Source organism: Brienomyrus brachyistius, chromosome 14, assembly GCF_023856365.1.
Source record: "Brienomyrus brachyistius isolate T26 chromosome 14, BBRACH_0.4, whole genome shotgun sequence".
NCBI lineage: Eukaryota > Metazoa > Chordata > Actinopteri > Osteoglossiformes > Mormyridae > Brienomyrus > Brienomyrus brachyistius.
The window spans coordinates 18,860,358-18,867,157 of NC_064546.1; the positions used below are offsets into that span (position 1 = coordinate 18,860,358).

The 6,800-nt window shown below is 37.7% G+C and overlaps 1 protein-coding gene across 1 annotated transcript in view; it reads right to left on the reverse strand.

The window, feature by feature from the left end:
- LOC125707708 (otoferlin-like) overlaps positions 1–6,607 on the reverse strand; it is a 31,234-nt gene extending 24,627 nt beyond the window's left edge. The window contains exons 1-4 of the mRNA XM_048974988.1: positions 6,179–6,607; positions 5,664–5,782; positions 4,959–5,068; positions 4,713–4,801 (exon numbers count right to left, since the gene is read on the reverse strand). The gene's annotated coding sequence lies outside the window, so the exon portion shown is untranslated. The remainder of the gene's footprint in view (positions 1–4,712; positions 4,802–4,958; positions 5,069–5,663; positions 5,783–6,178) is intronic.
- Between the last annotated feature and the right edge of the window lie 193 nt (positions 6,608–6,800).

Sequence of the window (6,800 nt, forward strand, 5' to 3'; positions counted from 1 at the left end):
TAGGCTGGATTAATACATGGGAAAGATTAAAGATGATCAAAAATTAATAGGAAAAGGCTTCTGTTTATTTGGGTTTGCAATGAAGGGAGTTAAAGTTTCATTGGGTGGGAGTATTGAGTAGCCTTTCTTGCAACTGCTATTATCAGGTAACGGTCAGAGATCCCCAATAATGCTAATTACTATAAACCCTCAGAATGTCATTCTAGAGTCAGATATACTGGAATCTTTGCAATCAATGAAAAAAGTACTATTTTCTGCATGAATTGTTTTTTTTTCCTAAATTAAAAATATATTGAGAAGTAAATGTTCTGCCACTAGTTCATATAGACGGTTGCCTTAAGCAGTGCAGTTATCTACAATGTATAAATTACAGGTCTGTCCAGTTCTGGAGAAGTCAATGAAACAGAACATTCTTCATGACATTTTCCACCAAACATAGAACTAGAAGCCGGTAGTTCGGCACGGAGTGAACTTTGCAATGCACTCCCAGTGTGTATGTGTGTGTGTGTACAAGACAGAGGAAGCTAATGAATTAATTGCTAGATACTGTGTGTAGAATTTCGTGTCAGACCACACAAAGGCATGATGGTCTCAGGTGCCCCCTCTCCATTTAATTATTGACGTGACGCTGCTCGGTAGAGGACCTCGCTGTTTGTGCTGTGGTCCAGCGTCATGTTCTCTGCCGGTGTGCTCGGTATCTGCATACGTGCGAATCTTCTTCACAAAGAAATCGCGTGTCTCCCACTGAACGAGGCTCTCCACCTTTTCTTATTTGTTCCTCAAGAAAACGAAAACATCTCCATTATATATTTCTGCTTAGTCGACCATGGAACGACCATGGAAATTTTCCCCCAAAGATCCTTTCGCTGCTCAGATTAACCCGAATTAACTTCTTTTTTGGTTTCTAAGAAGACTTGATGTATAAGTAAGAGTCTGGTATTTATTTCTAGGCCAAGCACAGGTTCGAATTGTGTGATGTGAGAGGGGATAGGGACATCCCAGTGAAGGACCTCTGGCTCTCATCATATGAGAAATTTCTCTCCTCGTTTGGTGCAAAAACATTTGTTTTTGTTTAGCAATTTAACAGCAAAATTAGACCCATGTTCGGTTTAATACACGTAGCCAGAAGAAGGAACAGGCAGCTGTCAGGGTAATATAAGTCCAGCCAAATTTAATGGGTGGCAAGTTCTACAGAAGAGAATGTCCCCCATTATCGCTGCTTCCAAATCCATTACCAGACCATTAAAGTTATAGTGACAATTAAATCATCTTCCAATATGAATTGTTGTAGCTTAGAGTTAATTAGAGGAATGGTTAAGGTTATGAGTTCTGTGCAAATAAAACGATGCCAAGACAGCTATAGAAATTTGATCATGGTACATAAATTTTAGTGTTTATAAGTACAATAAATTTGCATCTTCAAAAGAACCAGGCGCTTAACCACAGATGAAATGATTGAATTAATCTGAACTCCAGTTTCACAGGACCCAGAGGTAATTATGATAGCTATAAATGTCCTCATCTGGAACGAGTCCTACGCTTCATGTCGATTAGCTAATATTTTCCCTGAGCAGACTCCTGGAGCAGGAAACCGCATCACAAAAGTGACTGGCCTAATCATTTCTGTGTGTTATAAATTACTGAACGTTGCCTTCATATGTTCTCTCCAAAATCTCAGGCAGTCTTCTCAAAGTCAAATGAACACCTGGCCCAAGGCACAGTCTGGGCTAACAGCATATTGTTACAGATATACTGTCTGCTGCCTAACAATTTACCCTGCAATTTACTATTCACTTTTTATAATTAGTTTTGTACCTATTTTTTTTCCTGGTGAATCTACATAAATAGAAGTAACACACGTTAGAATGGAGCCATAAATTTTATATCATAAATGCATTATCAGTACAGGTGATTAGATAAGACTTTTGAGAAAACCAGTAAGCCAGGCTTCCTTTTAAACACACATCTGAGAATCAGGTTTGCTCCTAGACGGTGATAAAAGCTGCAGCCTTCCTCTTATTTTGTTACAAACGTTGTGGGTGGCATGTGGCTGAGTCACCGGCATGTTGGTTAATTAAGGTCAGAATCTCTCAGGTGGGTCTCTGCGTCGTTGTCATCTGTCAGGATATCAGACACCTTCAGTGGGGCTCGTTGCACAGCCTTTTCCGGAAATGTGCCGGGGGTCTGTTGACGCAGCGGATTCAGGTGCAGTTATGGAGACATCAGAAAGTGACTGTTTACAGTGTAACGTGCAGTTTGGAGGTTCAACAGCTTTGGGTTAATATTCTCTTAGTGTCGTTTGCGGGTGCAGTAATAAGTTAATTTAAAATATATTATAAAAATATATTTAAATGAATTAAATATATTTAAAATATTTCTTAATTTGATTTTTATTTATTTCAGTCTAGCACAGATTTTCACAATATCTGCAATAATGTTGGGCTGGATTTTACTTTTAACATTTCTGATTAATATTAATATTTTGAGTTAGAAAGAGACCACAGAACAACCGTACATTAAAATAATAACCGCAGGGACACTGGGCTATATCTGTTTGAAGAGAGGCTATTCATCTGCTTTGGGACAATGGAGGATTTTTCACTTGTTAGATGTGATATTGTAGATGTAGACTTGGTGGGTCAGTAGGCCTATATTGCCATTAACGCTGGCTGGGCAAATATGTGGATATTGAAAGTGGATCAAAATTTCATCAACATTCCATCCAGTTACCAAAATCCACAGTCAGTCACTCTGTCTGCTACATACTATGCAAAATATCCACACAATACTCACTAACTCTGCAGAATTTCACGTTTTTGAAACGGGGGGGGGGGGGGGGGGGGGGGGGAGTGATGTATGGCAGTATGACCCATGTGAACCAGAGACGTGCAAAGCTCACACACGTCGGAGACTAATTCTGAGCATTAAACCCAGGAACCATGAAACCAGAATAGAGACACTGTGGTTCCACTGTGGTTCTTCTGTTCTGTGAAGGTCTGTAACATTTTGATATTTTGGGTGGATTTAACATGTGTCTCCCCAGAAACAGACCATTCAAGCTTCATGAGTTCAGCTTATATCATTAATAGTGACATAGTAAATATTGATTTAAAAAAAAAAAAGTTTATTTAAAAAGCTTGTTTTGTGTTCGTAAAGCCCATTGTTGTTTGTCAAGGATAAAGCATGGCACGTCCTGTTCGATCGAACACTCCCCCTGATGCCATCATGTTATTAGAACATCCCAAAGGATGTGGAAGCTTCTAGTAGCCCCCCAGAATTCACCTGCAACTTCACAGATGCTAATTCACTAGTGTCCTTATTATAGTTAATTTCTCGTTTCATGAATTTTATTGCGAAACAGGCTCATGTTTACTTCGCTAACTGAAATATCAAAAACAGTCCCTAGATCGACATCCCTTAGCCATTTTCACCTTCGGCAAAAACAAAGCCATCCCCTGGACCCCTTCGTACAACCAAAGTGGTACTTGCAACACTGACAGGCAGATTTAATTATTTACCTCCATGTTTCATTTGATACTTCTGGCATCATTAAGTTTCATCAGCCCACACTCAAAGCAAATGTGTAATTGATGAGATGCTGTGTTTCCTTGTACGTTTTATTGGAAACGGAACATGAAGGGTTAATATTTTGAAACTTCTGAAACCACTGGGCAAGATACATCAATAAGCTCTAGAAATAGAATTCACCGCAACTACTAGAGCATTTATGTTGTGCTGAGTTCGCTATGAAATGTGCGTATGTCAGTCTGGATCTGCAACTCTGGGCTGCTAAAAAATGGGTCACTCCTTAGCTGAGATGAAAAAACAGTTTTTCTCATCTCTACATCTACGCTCAGCTCTTTTTTTTTGTAGCAGCGCAGGTCAAATCATCAATACATATATAATAGTACTACAAGAATAATATAAAATAATTTACTCATATATTTTACATTTTTCTTAGAAGACAAAATTATGACACACAAGATAGAGATTAATAAATTAATCATAAACTTATACCAGCTTAGTTTGCCGGAGACTACCTAGGTAAAAAAATGCTTTGTTAAATTATTGATGATGGTTGAACCAAAGCCGTGTAGCTCTTACTGTTTTGTTCCCTGACTAGTAGGTTAGTAAACTACCAAAGGAAAACGTTCTGCTTTTTGGCCTAGTTATTAAACAAGATGGAGATCAAACATTACAAAGCTTTTGATTCAATTAATAATAAATACCTAATAAATATTTTTTCATGCATAGCTTAATAACACTTTGGACATTTGTTAAAAATTAACTTTTAAAAAATGACAATTGAATTCATGTAGCCATGAATGTTACTTTGTGAAAATCTTTTGGAAATGTGATGGTCATGACAGAAACAATAGTTTGATTGTTCTGGCTCCTCAAGAGGAGCCCACGTAAAAATATCAAGCCTCAAGCAATTACACTAGTCCATTTTAAACACTGCATTCCAGCAGTGCATTTGGTAGTGTCTTTGCGAATCGAAAGCAAATATGCAAGAAATGCACTAAAAAATGTAAATGCAAAACTATTCAAGAGTGTATGTTTAAGCATGAAAGAAACGAAAAACTGAGGCAATTTATTTTATGTTTTAAGTTATTTACGTTGTGCCTCCTGGTTGAATATGCATGAGTCTGCAACTGAGCCCACCAGGAGAAGACCATCTGGGGTAAACTATCCCATGGCTTGATACTCACTCTGCAATCTTATCCGCACTCTGTCTGCAGCCGATGTGGATCGATTACAGGGATCCGTGTCTGCCTCAGAGTGTTTGCATGTACGCCACCTGGCAGAAGTGAACAGTATAAGACCCAAGAGTCTCTTCCTGACCCAGTAACCCCTGGTACCAGCCCGCTTTTATAAAAGGGCGTGTGAAAACCTGGCACGTTATCGATTTAAAGACATTTTATTAAAGTTTTACTGTCTTTTTCGTAATCACTTACCTATAAGAGGGCCTATTTCAGGAAAGTCGAGGCAAAAGACACCAGGCTATTGCGGGATATGCACCCCAGGCACTCTTGGCACTGGTTTGTTGATATCAAACATTTTCGTGCTGAAGGAGGAAACCAGATACGGAGGGCACATGCAAAATCCTCAGTCACTGAGCCAACAACAGGAAGCAAATCTACAACAGGTGTGAGACCACAATTGTACCACAAGTACCAAGCTTTACCTTACTAGGCCGTACCTGCAGTTGGATTTTCCCATGTAGTTGTGCTACAATGAATCTTCAGACTTAAAATCTTAAAATATATTAACTTTTTACTCATCACATTATGTACATCTTACCAGCAAGTTTTAATATCAGCCAGAGTTAGCTATTACAGAACGCAGAACAGTTTTAAGAATTTAAAATTCTAAGTACTAGAATTCGTGGAACGATCGATTATCCTTTGCAGTTGCTCCAAATGCTTATTAATCCTAAACACAAAACTATTCTATATATGACACCACAAGCAAAATCTACGATGCGTCCTGTGGAGCTCCAGATATACGGTATTAATATGGCATGGCTCTTTTAAGGTTTCTAGTCATGTTGTTCACGCGGTCATAATGTTTTATTTAAACTGCACGGATAACTGCTAAAGTGAATTGTATTTGACCGGTTACAATAAAAGCCTGTATTTGCAATATGAAAGTAAACTTACTGTTTCCTCCGAAATCTGTATTGGATATAGGGTTATTTCGAGATGGATGGATGGACAGATGAATAAAGTTTTGGGCTACTACACCATCTAGTGGTGTAAATCAAACGTTGCGTAAGTGCCTAAAATAAAAGAGAACCTTCCATTTGCGCTTATGTCAAAGAAAAAATCTATATTCATAATTTTAGTATAATTGCAATTCTGGTTTAATATGTTCACCGGAAATATAAACCTATCAATAAGACTTAAGATTTCTTGATTTTATAATTTACTAACTATCACATAAGCATTAAACTCTAATTATACATGCAGTTATTGTGCAATTATATGCTGGATAACTTCATTTCATATATTTATGTGTTGCAGGAAAACCCCCAGGAAGCTGACATATTATATTGTCAATAGCGCCTCCTCCTGTACTATACAATTAACTCGTTGAACATTGTAAACCACAAATAACGGGTCTTTGAGATGGTCTTTACACATTTTATATGAAAGTGATCATATATATAGCTCACATATAAACGAGTGCAGGTGGGAAGTGATTACCGTACGAGAAAATCTTCAGCAATGGTACAGCAGGACTAGGACAAAAGAATTGCAGGATAAGATATTCCTTATTTGAGGAACAGAAAGAGGGGTCAGTTATTACTTATTAAACAGTCTATCCAGTCCTCTTATACATTAAGTGTTCTCTGGCTTCCGGATAACTTGGTTTTTCCACTAAATAAAAGAAACTCTGGTTCTTAAACGTCGATAACAACAGCAGTATCTGAAAGCACAGGGAATTATGCCAATGGTCTCACAAATGCAGAACACTAACATAACTCGGTTCATTTGTTAGTTACATATTTAGTTAGTTAGTTAGTTAGTTAATTAGTTACATATTACAAGGAAGTAGCAAATAATTAATGTAAGCGTGTCTTCTTGAACGCAACCAGATGTTCAATACTGTAAAGATTGCAATATGGAGTCCCATACATTGAAATATCACATCCAGTTTCAACCATAGTGAAATCAAAAAGAATAATAATGCTATTACTATGGGCAGAATGAGCTTCTATTTACAAATTAAAGGGCATTCAACGTAATTTAACGTGCGTAGAATATACGTGCACGTTTTTCGCCCAATCTCATTGG